We start from the raw sequence: 18771 nt of genomic DNA on the forward strand, positions 1-18771 counted from the left end.
TTTGGGCTGAGTGGTCTATCACTTGGTCCGACTGGTCTTGAACAGAGTGATCTTTGGTCCGAGTGGTCATGGATTCTTGTCGTAATTGTACTTGAATTTCCTATGCTGTCACCCCTAATACGAAATGATATCTTCCGCAGAGTGACGTAACCATCTTCCATATTGGTATTTTTGTCTGGGAAAAGTTTGTGATATTTCAATTTTTCAAGAGAGAACTTGTTTTCATCGTTGTGATAATTAGTTGTGCAATGGATTTTATCGAACGGGAGTTCATTACAAACACACAGGTATGTTTATAATAACCAACGTTAAGTAGTTTGTTCATAATCGAAGAAATCCGTTTAAAATTTACGATGAATCAGACAGTAATGCGTTCATTTATGCAAAACCAATGAAGAGAGGATAGAACAGGTGAAATGTGGTCGCAAACTTTTGTTCGTAAAACAATTCTTGCCGCTGAATTTTTTATTCTTTGAAGTCGATTTTGTCGCTCTTTCGTAATGCCAGATAATAGACTATTGAAATAGTCTAGTCCAGATAGAATAAAACATCGGACCAGAGTTGTTGCAGCATCTGCTGTTATGAAATGAAGTATTGAACCTATGTTCCGAATGGGGTAATGACATATGTTTTGCAGAAGAAATTGATCTGATTTTCCATTGATAGACTATTATCTATGATTACACACAGATTTTTAATGGAATTTGAAAGATTGATGTTAGAATTTCAATTTTCAAATATAATGTTACTCTTCTTTCATCTTCTAGTTTAAGCACATAAATTTCGTGCAGATCGGATGATAATGTTTGGCTTTCACAAGGTTCAACAAAGTGAAACAAGGACCATAACTCTATAAGTAATTAAGGGAAATTGCTGAAATTCACTAGGCTTCTTCGTTTCACTAATATAAACTTTACAAAGATCGGATGATAACTTTTGGTGTTAGAGCGTTCACAAAGTAAAACAAGGGCCATAACTCTAGAAATAATAAAAAGAAATTGCTGAAATTCCATAGGATTATTCTTTTTACTAATTTAAATGACGAATATAAATTTCATACAGATCGGCAGATAACTTTAGATGTTAGAGTGCACACAAGGTGCAACAAAGTGAAACAAGGGCTATAACTCTAGAAGTAATTAAGGAAAATTGCTGAAATTCAATAGGCTTCTTTGTGTCACTAATTTAAATAACGAATATAAATTTCACAAAGATCGGATGATAACTTTTGGCATAGCGTTCACAAGGTTCAACTAGAACTGCGATGCAGTCATGAAAGGTTTCACCGATGCCACGTTACCCTTAAACATGTCACTTCCGGTACCAATGAAACCATTAAACATGTTTCGACATAAGCATTCCACACATCAAATAAAATGGACGCAGAATCAACCAAATCCAGTAATATCAATTCATTTTATACATTTGTTACATGTAAGTGTACAGTACTTCCGGTGATAATGAAAATGTTCAATTAGTTTTATGAAATCAGAAATTCCATAAGGCATCACATGGTGAAAATTTTATTTAAATCGAATAATAATTGCCACTTTTATAGACCAAAAACCTTGAAAAGTTACTTGTGGAAAATCGTCTATTTCTCTGTAACCGTACAAGTTAGACACCTTTAAATAAAATATCTGTTTTGAACGCTAAAAATACAGTTTTTGCCAAAATGACATTACTTCTGGTGATACTAGAAATGTTAAATTAGTTTTATAACGTCGTCTTTGACATTAGGCATCACATGATGAAAATTTTATGAAAATCGAATAGTAATTGACACTTTTATGGACCAAAAACCTTCAAAATTGACTTGTAGAAAACCGTCTATTTCTCGGCAACCGAACAAGTTAGAAACAATTTTATGACATCTACATGACCGTATGAATTTTATTAATATGTGAATTTAAACCAAAAGTTAAAATTATTAATTCATATTAAATAATTCTTAGTTGGAAAAAATATTGATTTTAAAAGTTAAAAATGTAGTTTTTGACGAAATGGCGGCACTTCAGGTGTCAATTTTAAATTGTAATTAATTTGATATGACGCATACTTGCTTTTTAAATGAAATGATGTCACTTTTATGAAAATCCAATAATAATTGACTATTTTACAGGCAAAATAACAAAAATAGTGACTTGCCCATTTCTAGGCAACTGCTTATATTACAAACTAATTTTAACATACATTTTCTTCGTATGGATTATAGCTACAAGTTTATACAAGTTGCGTAGACATATTTTACAATCTGAAAAGCCTGAATGCTTTGTAAATAGGTCAATTTTAGACCTTTTTTCACCTCTTAATGGAATTTGCTCGAAAATGAAATCGAAATTAAAAAAACTGAGCTCACACTTTTTTGCACCTTTAAAGGGCACACTCTTTTAGTTATATCAGTTTTTAAAAAAATAATATTTGCTCTCGAAAAATGGTACCTGTCAAAATCTTCTCAATTTTTATCATAAAAGAGGCTACCCACACAAAGTAGTGTCGGAAAATAACAACAGGGCAAATTCTCTAGCCAGAAAAGACCTGTTAAGCCCGACTACGGCTACCATTTTGAAAAAACAAAAGTTGCTCGTTTTTATCACGGATTATAATCCAACTGCTGTTCAAGTTAGCATGCTCATAAACGAGAAATGGCACCTATTAACCGGATCGGACATGTGCCGTTCCATCTCAAACATCAAACCAATCACGGCATTTAGGATACGCTGATGAAAGCAAGATTCATCTATCCACCACGGGACCCGCAAACCAGTGGAGTCACGTTTCAAAATCTATTCGAAAAATGTATCAAGAAGGACAGTGTTATCTGCTACAAATTAGACCAAAATAACTACTTTATTAGTGGTAAAACTGGCAATAAATATTCCTGCCGCACGGGCTATAATTGTTTAAGTAGAAATATAGTCTACCTATTAACATGCTCCTCCAAAAAACAATACGTGAATACGTACCTAGGAGAAAGCAAACATGTCTTTTCAAAACGAATAAAGGAACACTATGCAGCTATTAGACACAACAGGCCAAAGCCGGTCGCACTACATTTCAACTTAGATAGACATACGAGTAGAAATGTTATGATTAAAATTGTAGTTTTTGGTAAAATTATGCCACAATTGAGACAACAGAGCATATGAACTTTGGTTTCTACAAATCGATCAATAAATAATTAATCTAGGACTGAAAAACTGAATTATCCAATGGCGGCCAAGGAAAATCACTGAGACAAAAAATTTTCACATTTTTTGCTCAAGTCAGATGGTTCTTTAATTCTGTGTAAAACACGACTAAAAAATATTCATCAATAAAAAAGTTTTTTGTAAAAATTTAAATTTTCTAATTTGGCGCCTAATATCTGCGAAGATTTTCCAAAAATCAAATATCAAAAGTAGCGTAGCTATGTGCCCTGTCTCCAGCTATGCCAAAATGTATCGAAAAGTTAAAATCAAATGATTATTGTTAAAATTACTGCAATATTTCTAAAAACGACAGCTTCGGTGATTTCGGACATTTCGCATTGTCGCAGAAAGTTCAAAATAGCTTTATCCTCTAAGTCACACCCACTTTCCCACTAAAACCGAAGAAATTGTAACGATGCGACAAGCAGTTGCTGAGATCTAATCAAAATGGAATTGGCTTCAGACAACAGACCCGAAGGAAGCATACGGAAGTCCATTCACTGGGCTATCGAACGATACTTTCGCTCTTTTGATCTGGTAATATCCAACGGAGAAATCGTGTTTTTGGCAAAAATCTTCATTTTTTTGCATTTATTTCAAAATATCGGATATTTTTTCGACTACTTCCGGGTTTTGGATCATTGTCGGGATAGCTTTAACAAGTTGTATAGATACTTAACTTCCTGTGCCAGAAGTGTCAGAAACATCCATTGAGTAGTTTTCGAAAAAAAGATAAATAAAAGAGCATTTTCAATAATTTAACGATTTATCAACTTTTTTCAAAGACTGGGCCATTTTTGGACCACCTATATTATTTCAATGCTTTTATTTTTGGATTCACACCCTAGACCACCGATAGTTTTCTGATTAAGAAATGTTTAAGAAAAATCGTTGGCGTCGTTTTCGAGAAAGAGGCGTCCCAGAATGCACCAAAACGGAAAATACTTGATTTTCCACGTACCATAATTTATTTCCTAACCATCGAATTCGAATCATTTAGATGGCATAAGATAGTCTATTCGTAAGACTATCCGACTACACTATAATTGTTTTGGTCCGCTAATATCTGATGGAAAATTCAGGTTTTTAACAAGAGCTACAATTTGTTTTACGTTTTTTACCTTTTTTTTTTTCTTTTTTTAAACAACTTTCGGTATACGAATCATTGTCGAGTAATTCTAACATCCGCTTTTGGAACTTGAATGGGAACAGGGCTTTATAATGATATACTACATTATCCGATCAGATAAAATCCCCCTGAGAAATCCTATGTTCAGAAGTGCCAAAAATGCAAAAATGTTAAAATAATGAAAATTAAATTTCAATAACTGACTACATATTATACATGGTTAGAATCGCTATTAGGTCAGTTTATTCAATTTATAACTTTTTTTTGAAAATCTGTTAAAATAAACCAATAATAGAGCATTTTCCAAAATTTCACGATTTTTCGACTTTTTTCAATTTTTAGTCCCTTTTTTATCCTATTCCAGACATTTCAAATTCTTATTGGATGGTTTCATGCAAAAGACTACCGAAAGGACTCTCGATAGAGAAAGTTTAAGAAAAATCCTTGGAGCAGTTTTCGAGATAAAGGCATCCAAAAACTCTCCAAATCAGAAAAAAATTGATTTTCAGCGTGCCATAGTTTGCTGCCTAGTAATAGTATCCGTATGAATTGGGTATCATACGACATTCCAATCATCGTGCCTTCCAACGATACATTAATTTGTTTAATCCGTTGAAATTGGACGGAGAAATCCTGTTTTTCCCAAAAGCACCCATTTTTCGTTTTTTTCCAAACATCGAGCATTATTTCGACTACTTCCGGTTTACGGATCGTTGTTGAAATTGCTTTATCCAACGGTCTGACCATATGGTTTTATGCTGCAGGGGTTTCAGAAAGATCGATTGATGCTTTCAAAAAATATAAGGGTTGGAAAATGGGTAGAAAATTCGAAAAATAAAAGGCGATAACTGATAACTCTGAATGAAACTTATATTACCGGAATTGGATGGACATCAGGTATCCAAAAATGTAGGTCAAATTTGAAAATTTTGAAAAATAACAAAAATTGTCTCGAAAACAATGTGTTTTAAATTTTAGAACGATAGAAGTCATAGACGAATGTTCAAAATAGAAAAATGTGAGATAGCCATTATCTGGGAAAAGATTCTTGGTTTCCGAAAATGTCATTTGTTTGAAAATAGGTAAAGAAATGACAAAACCATGGCCGATTTTCAATTCCAGGTAAAAGTACAAAGTTCGGTCACTTCCAGTATTCGCAGAAGTTTCAAAAATAGTTTATCCAATAGCCACCACATGGTTTCCAGATAGAAAACTTGGTTCCAGAACAATATCTGTTCCGACCATGGAGAAATAGGCTCCCGCGGGGAAAAAAATAAATAAATAGACCTGCAAGCAGCACTGAACCGGCTTTCAGGAATCAGACAGGAAGTGTGTCATACAATAGCCCATTTATCAAGCTACCAAACGATACTTTAGATGTTTTGATCCGGTCACACCCGACGGTGAAATCTCGGCTGTTGCAAGAGCACCGATTTTTTTACTGTCTTTTTGTTTTAAATATCGAATATATTTTTGACTTCTTCCTGTTTACGGATCATTATCAGGATAGATTTAACAAGATGACTAGTCATCAACATCCCGCGCCCTTGCACTTGTTTGGAAGAAATAAGGAAAAATAACTTGTTTATGCTATTGGTAATCAATATAAAAATGTATCAGATTTGGCAAACAGTGTCACTGGTCCTGATATTATGGCCCTGTTTAGTAGATATTGCTCTCTATTTCTGAAAACTAATGACTGATTGCTATTTACTAGAAGATTTGAGATAATTTATGACATTAAGCTCTAGTTTTAAAAATTAGACATGACTACATAGAAAATAGAGATATTTTGCAAATGGAGGGAACTGGAGCTTTAGACAAATCTCATATTCCGACACATGGAATATCAATTTACAGAATTTCATACTCTGATCACAGTAGCTCGGCAAGGCAGGGTCGCTACTCCCTGTAAGGTTTGCACAACAACCTTTGCCTACCTCAATTAGCTGCTGTATGTTAAACAATAAACTTATACACCAGAAAATAAAATACTATAATAGGTTAATGTTTGTACAAAGTTTCAAAAAGATTTCTTGAACAGATAATAAAATATGCTCCAGAAACAAAATCAGGATGGAAGGCTGGATTTCAGAAAATAAAATAATGGGTAAAATTATTTTAAAGGTATCTTGAACAGTCAAATCTGTTTCCATGGAAACACATAAAATTATCAAATCTGAGAAATTCAAAATAAGTGCCATGAAGATATCTTGAACGATTTATGAGATATGCTCCGGAAACAAAATTGTACACCAAAAACTAAGTCAAATTTGTTTCCATGGAAACACATAAAATATCAATCCCAGAAATTCCTAAATAGCAAAAGGCACAACTACTGTAACGGGTTGATGTGTGTGCAAAGTTTCAGAAAAATATGTTGAACGTTTTATGAGATATGCTCCGGAAACAAAATTGTACACCAAAAACTAAGTCAAATGTGTTTCCATGGAAACACAAAAAATATAATTCCCAGAAATTCCTAAATAGCAAAAGGCCCAACTACTGTAATAGGTTGATGTGTGTGCAAAGTTTCAGAAAGATATCTTGAACAGTTTATGAGATATGCTCCGGAAACCAAATTGTACACCAAAAACTAAGTCATTTTTGTTTCCATGGAAACACACAAAATATCAATCCCAGAAATTCCTAAATGGCAAAAGGCACAACTACTGTAATAGGTTGATGTGTGTGCAAAGTTTCAGAAAGATATCTTGAACGGTTTATGAGATATGCTCCGGAAACAAAATTATACACCAAAAACTAAGTCAAATTTGTTTCCATGGAAACACAAAAAATATAAATCTCAGAAATTCCTAAATGGCAAAAGGCACAACTACTGTAATAGGTTGATGTGTGTGCAAAGTTTCAGAAAGATATCTAAACGGTTTATGAGATATGCTCCGGAAACAAAATTATACACTAAAAACTAAGTCAATTTTGTTTTCATGGAAACACAAAAAATATAAATCCCAGAAATTCCTAAATAGCAAAAGGCACAACTACTGTAATTAGTTGATGTGTGTGCAAAGTTTCAGAAAGATATCTTGAACGGTTTATGAGATATGCTTCAGAAACAAAATTGTACACCAAAAACTAAGTCATTTTTGTTTCCATGGAAACACAAAAAAATATAAATCCCAGAAATTCCTAAATAGCAAAAGGCACAACTACTGTAATACTAATAGGTTGATATGTGTGCAAAGTTTCAGAAAGATATCTTGAACGGTTTATGAGATATGCTCCGGAAACGAAAGCGGACGGACGGACAGACGAACACCATTTCAATATCCCTCCCTAACTTCATTTGGCGCGGGATAACAAGTGGTATGGGAACTTAACTTCCTGTAAAAGAAGTTTCAGAAAGATCCATTGGACAGTTTTACTTCCCTTATACCATTAGAAGCAGATTTACAGATATAACGATTTTTCGACTTTTTTCAAAGATTGTGGCCCTTTTAGACCATTTATACTATATTGAGGCTTTTAAATTTGGATTCACACCATAGACCACAGTTAGGACTCTAAGTAACAGAAGTTTAAGAAAGGAAATAAGAGAAGTTTTCGAAATAAAAGCGTCTGAACAGGCTCCAAAAAGGAAAATAATAGATTTTCAGCGTTTACCATTTAGATGTCAAAAGATCATCCATTGTTCGAACTATCCAATGACACTTTAGTTGTTTTGATTCGGTGAAATCTGGCGTAGTAATCACTTTTTTTGCAAGATCACCATTTTTTAACTTTTTTTTTTTCTCCAAATATCGGATTTTTTTTCGACTACTTCCTGTTTTTGGATCATTGTCGCGATAGCTTTAACAAGTTGTTTGGTTACCTTACCTTCTGTACAAGAAGTTTCCGAATAATCCATTCAGCTGTTTTCCAAAGAAAGAAAATTAGAAGATCATTTTCAGTAATTTAAGGATTTTTCAACTTTTTTCCAAGATTGAGGCTCTTTCTGGACAACTTATGTTATTTCAATGCTTTTATTTTTGGACTCACGCCATAGCCCACCCATAGGACTCTAAGTAAAAAAAAGTTTAAGAAAAAACGTAGTTGTCGTGTTTGAGAACCAGCGGCTGCCAGGCAGGATACGCCCACATTTTAGAGAGATGGATAGAAAACAAGCTAAAACGAAAGTGATTTTTCCTACAATCAAGGGCCATAATTCAGGAAATTACAATTCGATATGCGCAATCATCGAAAGGAACCAAGGTCTTTGGGTTATAAACTTACATTTCAAGTTTCAACAAAATCAGATAAAAATTGTGACCTCTATAGGGTCCACAACCTTGATATACCATATTTTTACGCTATTTGAGAACGAACGGCTGCCATTTTGTCGGTCAATTTTGGGCCGATTTTCACTAAATTCGAACTCAGCCGTCTTTAGGGTTAACAGTGATACAATAATACGGTTTTTAAAATCGGATAAAAATTATGACCTCTATAGGGTCCACAAGCTAAAAACGTGATTTTTCGTATAATCAGGGGCCATAATTCAGGAAGTTATGGTCCGATAAGCGCGAATATCGAAAGGAACCGAGATCTTTGGGTTATAAACTTACATTTTCAACAAAATCGGATAAAAATTGTGACCTCTATAGGGTCCACAACCTTGATATACTATATTTTTACTATATTTGAGAACGAAGGGCGGCCATTTTATCTGTCAGTGTTGGGACGATTTTCACGAAATTCGAACTCAGTCGTCCTTAGGGTGTAACGGTGATATAATAATATTTTTTAAATCGGATAAAAATTATGACCTCTATAGGGTCCACAACCTTGATATACCATATTTTTACACTATTTGAGAATGAAGGGCGGCCATTTTGTCTGTCAGATTTGGGCCGACGGACGGACAGGGGCGACGACAATATATGTCCACATGAAAATGTGGGCGTATAAAAAGGCCTCTCAAAATGCCCCAAAAGGAAAATACTAGATTTTCGGCATACCATAATTTATTTTCTAACCATCTAAATCGTATCATTCAGATGTCATATGATAGTCCATTAATGGGGCTATCCAGCGACACTTTAGTTCTTTTGGTCCGCTAAGATCTGATGGAGAAATCAAGTTTTTTGCAAGAGCGCTAATTTTTTTTAACCTTTTTCTTCATTTTTTTAATACGTCGGGTATGGAGATTATTGTCGGGATCGTTTTAATAACCAATTTGGGTAATTAGATAGCTACAGGGCTATGTAATGATGATCAGATAAAATGGCCCTGAGAAATCCTATGTTCAAAAGTGCCAAAAATTCAAAAATGTCAAAATATCGAAAATTAAATTTCAATAACTCAATACATATTATACTGTATCATTAGAATCGTAATTACATCAGCTATCTGAATGTGTAACCTTTTCGTAAAAATCTGATTAAATAATAAAATAATATAGCATTTTCCAAAATTTCACGAATTTTCGACTTTTTTCGATTTTCAGTCCCTTTTTTTTTATCCTATTCCAGACTTTTCAAAGTCTTATTGGATGGTTTCATGCACAAGACTATCGAATGGACTCTTGATAGAGAAAGTTACAAAAAAATTGTAGGTTAAGTTTTTGAGATAAAGGCGTCCAAAAACGCTCCAAATCAGAAAATACTTGATTTTCAATGTGCCACATTTCCAAATCTGACCATAGTATCTCTATGCATGGGGCATCATACTGTAGTCAAATCTCCGCTCGACCTAATGATACCTTAATTTGTTTAATCCGTTGATATTAGACGGTGAAATCAAGTTTTTCCCCAAAACACACATTTTTTGCATTTTCTTCGAAATATCGGACATTATTTCGACTACTTCCGGTACACGGATTGTTGTTGAAATTGCTTTATCCAATGGTCTGACATTATAGCTTTATGTTCCAGGACTTTCAGAAACATCAATTGATCCTTTCAAAAAAATATAAGGGTTATCAAATGGGTACAAATTTCGAAAAATAAAGTGCGATAACTCTGAATGAAACTTATATGGCTGGAATCGAATGGACATCAGGTATCTAAAAATGTAGGTCAAATTTGAAAATTTTGAAAAATAACAAAATTGTCTCTTTAACAACATTTTTTTCATTTTTCGATCGCTAGAAGTCAACTCAGGGTTTCCGAAAATGTCATTTGTTTGAAAATAGGCCAAGAATTGACAAAACGGCTGTTTTTTAACTTCAGCCACTTCCGGTCTGCGCAGAAGTTTCAAATATAGTTTAGGGAGTAACCACCACATGGTTTCCCAACAGAAAATTAGATCCCAGATGGGTATCTCTTACAGGGACCGAGAAATAAGGGGCCGCGGTAAATAATAATAATAATAACTAGACCTGCAAGCAGCACTGAACCGGCTTTCAGGAATCAGACAGGAAGTTTGTCTTACAATAGCCCATTCATCGAGATACCAAACGATACTTTAGATGTTTTGAATAATGAATTTTGGAAACAACAAGTTAAAAGTTTAAAAAATAAAATGGAGTATCACAGGTGAAAATACAGGTAAATTGAGGTGTACTAAGAAATATACAAATTGTCACTAAATGTTTCACCAACCATTTTAAATTAAAACATTTCAAATGATAACTGTAACAGCAACAACAATGGGGAAAACTGCATTTACAGGTAAATACAGGTGCAATGAATAAATAGGCAACTTGTGTATACAATTTCTTCAATTAAAATGAAACCTAACAGGATAAAAAAAAAATTTGTGAACAAATCAATATTTAGTTGAGAGGATTATTTGATCAAAATTGCATCACAGGTGGAATACAGGTAAATAGACTTACAGTTCAGGTGTATTAAAGCAATTAGCATAGACCTTTATAGCAGTTTCAAAGAAACCAGAAAAATTTACAGAAATATCAACAAACAAATAATACTATTTGATCAAAATTGCATTACAAGTGAAATTCAGGTGCAACTAATGAACACATTTTCAATCACCAATTACAAAAAATATCAACAATCAATAATATCATTTGGTCAAAGTAGTGTCACATGTGGAAATACAATTAAATTGAGGTGTACTAAAAAATGTACAATTTGTCCCCAATTTTTTCACTAACCATTTTAAATTAAAATATATCAAATGGTAACAACTATATAATCGCAACAACAATGGTGAAAACTGCACTTACAGGTAAATACAGGTAAATTCAGGTGTAATAAATAAATAAGCAACTTGTGTACACCATTTCTTCAATTTCAATGAAACATAACAGGATAGAAAAAAATCAACTTTTAATAAATTCAATATTCAGTTGAGAAGACTATTTGATCAAAATTGCATCACAGGTGAAATACATATAGGCTTACAATCCAGGTGTATTAATGCAATTAGCTACATATTTTCAGCAGTTTCAAGGAAAACAGAAGAACCTGCAGAAATATCAACAATCAAATTATACTATCTAATCAAAATTGCATTACATGTAAAATACAATTGCAATTAATGAACACATTTTCAATCACCAATTACAAAACATATCAACAATCAATAATGTCATTTGATCAAATTGCAGCATTACAGCTATAATACTCATACCAGTATATTGGTAATACTAAATGTTTTCTTCATTTTCAGATAAACTATAAGCTTTACATGTAGCAAAATATTGGCACTCTTTTACAAACTGAAGCTTTCAATAATTAACATGTTTACTTTAGTTTAAATGATAACCAGGAAAACATCTGCGGCATAGACCCACTCCACACTCTCAACACCATGTGGTTATACGCGTACCTTTAAACCCTACATCCCTTGATTGTGCACAGCTCACACACTGTTTACGCTTTTTATCAGGAATAGATTCTAGGTAATGCTTTATGCTAGAAAGTACTCTGTTTTGAGTTGTGAGGCTGGGACGACCAATTTTTCGGCGTGGCTGTTTATAGCCATTTATAAGTCCGTCTACTAACTGGATCATGAAGTTGAGATGATTTAGTTTTTTTCCATTTATATTCTTATTGTTCTTATAGCACAAATATGCATTAGTAACTGTTCTGTCTATAAGATGAAAAACAACTTTCCGTCAGCACTTTACAGTTCTCAATTCTGCTGCGTAATGATCTGTCATTTGATCACTGAGGTCAACCCCTCCCATACTGTGATTGTACTTGTTCACTAACTAAGGAACGAGTCTGTTGTCTTTCTTAGTTAGCTTGACATCATTAGCGGAACCATGCGTTGTTAAAAACCTAACTTGTCTGCGATCGTACCAATTGACTGCCAACAACTGACCTTTGCGTACAGCAATAACTTCATCCTTTTTTTTTAAAGTTTGTTTGATTCCTGGGGGCAATCCCTTACGGTTTGAACGAACCGTGCCTGTAACATATATTTGTTTAGACAACATATTATTACATAAGTCTATACTAGTATAGTAATTGTCAACAATTAAATGATGATACTTTCCACCGTGGTTTCTCAACAATTTATCACATACATCATACGGCTGTCCATATTGTGAAGTTTTTATACTTGATGTGTGGTATAAGGTCTGATACAAATATCCAGTCCTAGAATCAGACAGGTTATATTCCTTTGGTCCCCACTGATGATGTTTTTTAATTCTTATGTAGTTCACAAGATCGTGTCTGCCCTTAAAACCAACTATGCTTTCATCTATACTTATGTTACATGTGCACGTGCCCAAGATGTATTAAAATGGTCTAAAACGGACTGAAATTTGTAAATGGGATTATAATTAAAAGTTCCTTTTTTCGGCTCCATCGAACTGTCGCTGACATGAAAACAACGAAGGAGTAGTTTAAAACTTTCATACGTGAAAGTGTTTCTAAATATTGGTGTCTCTTGGGATAAGTCTTTCACATTCCAATACTGTTCTAATGTATGCTTTCGTACCAAGCCCATATTTATGATCAACCCGATAAACGCTCTCATTTGATGTACATCAGTTGGAATCCATAAATGCAGTCTAGATCTGGGCGGTATATTTTCATATTTATCATATCTATATTGAAAGTATTTGTTTGTTTCGTCTACAAAAAACTGCCAAAGAGATTTATTATTTGTAAAATTGGTTGATTCAAAAAATTGATCAAAATACTTCACAGGTTCGTGACAGTTCTCTGGATTCCACACAGGACCGGACTCGGCTGTAAAATCATGTAAGATTGGGGGCCTGTCATTTTGCCTATCATTCACATCTATCCAAATGTCGTCTAATTGGTCTTCTGTACCAAAATTATCATCTTGATGTACTAGTGTTTCAACGTCATTAGGCCTAATATTTATCGTCGACTCCGTCGAGCATCTTCTTGGTTTTTTTACATTATTTACATCTCGTTCTTGACAATCTCGATCTGATTCACTTTAATCTGACTCGTATGCAGACAGTTCATCAATGTCAATATCGCTGCCACTGTCAGACGAACAATTTTCTTCATCAGAAATATGGATCATGTCAACAACATCGTCTACAGTAAACGTATTAGGGCGAGGACGCTTACGGGGTTTCGTGGCAGACGCCATGTTATTGACAGCCCGAGGCCGTCTGTTTATGTTATCGCTAAGTAACGGTAATATCCGGCTTCAAATCAAAACAATATAAGAGTTACCGTTCTTATAAATTAGATCATGCATTTCTTTCACCCATTAGTTGATAAAAATAGAATTATCTCATACAGCCAATCGTGTACATTGTTACTTTGGCGACTTACGGTGAAACGACATTAATGTCGCTATCCCCGTAAAGCGCGTGTGTCGGAAAATGACATTAATGTCGTTATCCCCCTAAAAGGGTTAAACAACATTTTTCATTTTTCGAACGCTGGAAGTAGAAGTCAGCGACGAAGTTTCAAAATTTTCAACTGCTATCGTCCGAGAAAAGATTCAGGGTTTCTGAAAATGTCATTTGTATGAAAATAGGTACAGAATTGACGAAGCTACGGCCGTTTTTTAATTTTTATGCGCCGCACGAAATTCGGCCACTTCCGGTCTGCGCAGAAGTTTCAAAAATAGTTTATCAAGTAGCCACCACATGGTTTCCGGATAGAAAATTAGGTCCCATATCGGTATCTGTTACAGGCACTGAGAAATAGGCTCCGGCGAACCCCCCCCCCCAATAACTAGACCTGCAAGAAGCACTGACCGGCTTTCAGGAATCAGACAGGAAGTGTGCCCATTCATCGACCTACCAAACGATACTTTAGGTGTTTTGATCCGGTCACACCCGACGGTGAAATCACGATTTTTGCAAGAGCACCGATTTTTACTGTTTTTTTTTTAATATCGAATATTTTTTCGACTACGGTTTCACCAGTGCCACGTTACCCTAAACATATGTCACTTCCGGGACCAATGAAACCATTAAACAGGTTTCCACATAAGCATTGCACACATCAAATAAAATGGACGCCGAATCAACCAAATCCAGCAATATCAATTCATTTTATACATTTGTTACATGTAAGTGTACAGTACTTCTGGTGATAATGAAAATGTTCAATTAGTTTTATGAAATCAGAAATGACATAAGGCATCACATGGTGAAAATTTTATGTAAATCGAATAATAATTGCAATTTTTATAGACCAAAAACCTTGAAAAGTGACTTGTAGAAAACCGTCTATTTCTCTGCAACCGTACAAGTTAGAAACCATTTTCTGGTATCTGTATCATCGTAAGGGTTCAATCTATTTGTTGATTGGAATCAAATATCATAATTTTAAAAACATCACAAATCAGACTCATTTGAATAAAAAATCTGTTTTGAAGGCTAAAAATACAGTTTTTGCCAAAATGACGTTACTTCCGGTGATAATGAAAATCTTAAATTACTTGTATGAAATTGTAAATGGCATTAGGTATCACACAGTGAAAATTTTTTATGAAAATCGAATAATAATTGACACTTTAATGGATCAAAAACCTTGAAAAGTGACCTGTTGAAAATCCCCTATTTCTCCGCAACTGAACAAGTTAGAAACAATTTTGTGAAATCTATATGACTGTAAGAATTTTATTAATATGTGAATGTAAACCAAAAGTTAAAATTATTAATACATATTAAATAATTCTTGGTTGAAAAAAATATTGATTTTAAAAGTTAAAAATGCATTTTTTGACAAAATGACATCACTTAAGGTGTCAATTTTAAATTGTAATCAATTTGATACGACGCATACTTGCTTTTTGAATCAAATGGTGTCACTTTTGTAAAAATCCAATAATAATTGACTCTTTTACAGGCACAATAGCGTAAAGAGTGACTCATGCAAAATTGACCATTTCTCGGCAACTGCGCATATTACAAATTAATTTTCACATACATTCTCTCCGTATAGATTATTGCTACGAGTTTATGAACGTTATGAAGTAATATTTTAAAATATGAAAACGCTGGATGGGTTGTAAATAGCTTAATTTTACACCTTTTTTCACCTTTTAATCGAAATAGCCCAAAAACGGAATCGAAATTAAAAAAATGGGCCCAACATTTTGTGCGCCTTTAAAGGGCGCACCCTTTCAGTTATACCTAATTTGAAAAAAATAATAGTTTTTGGTAAAATTACGACACTTCCGGTGCCGAAAGATAAATCTATAGGTAACAAAAAAAATGGCAATTGAGACAACGGAGCATATGAACTTTGTTTGATACAAATCAAACAGTAAATAATTAATCTATGACTGAAAAACTGAATTAGCCAATGGCAGCGAAGGAAAATTACTGAGACAAAAAAAAAATCAGATTTTTGCTCAAGTCAGATGACTCGTTAATTTTGTGTAAAACACAACTAAAAAATTTTCATAAATAAAAAAGTTTTTTGTAAAAATTTAAATTTTCTAAATTTGGCGACTAATATCTGCGAAGATTTCCCGAAAATCAAAAATCAAAAGTAGCGTAGCTATGTGCCCTGTTTCCGGCTATGTTAAAATGTATCGAACGTTAAAATCCAATGACTATTGTTAAAATTACTGCAATATTTCTAAAGATAGGTTGCCAGGCAACGAAACATATGCCCACAGCAACTAAATCGTCCGGGCAGTCAACAAGGGTTGTCGCAATTTTTACTTTTTTCGGTAATGAAACATTTATAACACACTAAAATCTGATTAAGAGCAACAACTCACGAAGTAATTATCAGAAAACTATTAGAATTTGTTTGGTTTTTATAAAGTTCTGCCCCATGTTAACATTTTGTATGCAAAGCTTTTAATACCATGGATTTAACTGTTCAAGTCATAAAAATTCATTGAAAATCAATATATTTGTTCGTCTCAAGATCTTAAACTCTGTGTATCAATCTGAAGTCAATCGGATTATAACTTTAGCCTTTAGAGCATCACAAGATTTTGCAAAGTGATCAAGGGCCATAACTTTGGCAGTAATTATCGGAAATCGTTGAAAATCAATAGGAATCTTCGTCTCATGACCTCAAACACTGTGTATAAATTTAAAGTCAATCGGATATTAACTTTGGCCTTTAGAGCGTCCACAAGATTTTTTGAAGTGATCAAGGGCCATAACTCTGGCAGTAATTATCGGAAATCGTTGAAAATCAATAGGATTCTTCGTCTCATGACCTCAAACACTGTGTATAAATTTAAGGTCAATTGGATATTAACTTTGGCCTTTGGAGCGTCCACAAGATTTTTCAAAGTGATCAAGGGCCATAACTCTGGCAGTAATTATCGGAAATAGGCTTCTTCGTCTCAAAACCTTAAATACTGTGTATAAATTTAAAGTCAATCAGATATTAACTTTAGCCTCTAGAGCGTCCACAAGCAATTGTGGACGCCCGGACGGGGGCGACGACTATATACGACCACATTTCAATGTGGGCGTATGAAAACGATAGCTTCGGTGATTTCGGACATTTCGCATTGTCCCAGAACGTTCAAAATAGCTTTATCCTCTCAGTCACCATCACTTTTCCAGTAAAACTGAAGAAATCGTAACGATCCAACAAGCAGTTGCTGAGATCTAATAAAAAAAAAATGGGATAATAATAATAATAACTAGACCTGCAAGCAGCACTGAACCGGCTTTCAGGAATCAGACAGGAAGTGTGTCATACAATAGCCCATTCAACTTGTTACCAAACGATACTTTAGTTGTTTTGATTCAGTGACACCCGGCTGAGAAATCGAGATTTTTTACTATATTTTCTCAAAATATCAAATATTTTTTTTGACTACTTCCGGTTTACGGATCATTGTCGGAATAAATTTAACAAGTGGTTTGGGAACTTTTACTTTTTTTTTTCAAAATATCGGATATTTTTTTTACTACTTCCGGTTTTTGGATCATTGTCGGGATAGCTTTAACAAGTTGTCTGGCTACCTTACCTTCTGTACAAGAAGTTTCAGAATAATCCATTCAGCTGTTTTCCAAACAAAGAAAATTAGAAGATCTTTTTCAGTAATTTAAGGATTTTTCAACTTTTTTCCAAGATTGAGGCTCTTTTTGGACCACGTATATTATTTCAATGCTTTTATTTTTGGACTCACGCCATAGTCCATTGATATGACTCTGAGTAAAAGAAGTTTAAGAAAAATCGTAGTTTTCGTTTTCGAGTAAATGGCGTCTCAAAATGCTCCAAAACAGAAAATACTAGATTTTCGGCGTAACATAATTTATTTTTTAGCCATCTAAATCGTATCATTCAGATGTCACATGATAGTCCATTCATGGGGCTATCCAGCGATACTTTAGTTCTTTTGGTCTGCTAACATCTGATGGAGAAATCAAGTTTTTCGCAAGAGCGCTATTTTTTAAACCTTTTTTCTTCTCTTTTTGAATACTTCCGGTATGGAGATTATTGTCGGGATAGTTTTAATAACCAGATTGGCTTATCAAATAGCCACAGGGCTATGTAATGAAATATTACATTGTCTGATCAGATAAACTGCCCCTGGGAAATCCTATGTTCAAAAGTGTCAAAAATTTCAAAATGTCAAAATATCGAAAATTATATTTCAATAAGTCAATACATATGTGACCCCCCCACAGCATACTGAGTCACATTACCTTCAATTTGATGTATAGTTTGTTTGAATTGGGCAAAAATTGACTGAGCTGTGTCCATTAGAAGCTACCCAACTCACAAAAGTAAGTTTTGAGAAAAAGCAAGTCAAAGATTTGGTATGTTCCAAAACAAAATCCCATAGCAACCAGGCCATTTATCTGCTGTTTTGTCGTTGAATATATCTTTCCATGGGTTTTCAGGGGTGCTGAAGACGAAAATCGTAGTAAAAATTTGATCCGACTATTTCCGAAATTTATTTGCTATATTTTGTTGTTTAATATGTTTTTTATTTAGGATTTCAAGGGTGCTGACGACGAAAATTGTAATAAATGCACTCCTTTCGTAACGAAACATCCACAACACATACAGCATAATATTCACATGATAGTGTTGTACTGAAGAACAATCTATACATCAGTAGTCTGTTGTGTATAATATAACTTTAGTGAGATTAACTCAGTTCATC

The 18771-nt window shown here is 33.9% G+C and overlaps 1 long non-coding RNA gene across 1 annotated transcript in view; it reads right to left on the reverse strand.

Annotated features, from left to right (window-relative positions):
* LOC126811323 (uncharacterized) overlaps nucleotides 1-18771 on the reverse strand; it is an 88581-nt gene that overhangs the window by 25809 nt on the left and 44001 nt on the right. The window lies entirely within an intron of this gene.

Source organism: Patella vulgata, chromosome 2, assembly GCF_932274485.2.
Source record: "Patella vulgata chromosome 2, xgPatVulg1.2, whole genome shotgun sequence".
Lineage (NCBI taxonomy): Eukaryota > Metazoa > Mollusca > Gastropoda > Patellidae > Patella > Patella vulgata.